The sequence below is a fragment of the Sphaerodactylus townsendi genome, linkage group LG08, assembly GCF_021028975.2.
Source record: "Sphaerodactylus townsendi isolate TG3544 linkage group LG08, MPM_Stown_v2.3, whole genome shotgun sequence".
NCBI classification, from domain to species: Eukaryota; Metazoa; Chordata; class Lepidosauria; order Squamata; family Sphaerodactylidae; genus Sphaerodactylus; species Sphaerodactylus townsendi.
This window is the reverse complement of record NC_059432.1, coordinates 69019647-69019855: the sequence shown is the minus strand read 5'-3', so window position 1 is coordinate 69019855 and position 209 is coordinate 69019647.

Genomic DNA, 209 nt, shown 5'->3' with positions numbered 1-209 from the left:
TTTCCAAATCCTTCCTTATCTTTTTTTCATAAGTTTATTGGGAAAGTAATAGGTATTAAATTTTAGACAAAATAAGAAACAGAAAAAAAACCCTGTACGTATTAGGCCCTTTGCTATATAGTTGAGATTAAACACAGCATCCCAAGCCCAGCTGTGTATGAGATTTTTTCATCTTTACATTAAGGCTGATGTATTCATAATCTGCTCCT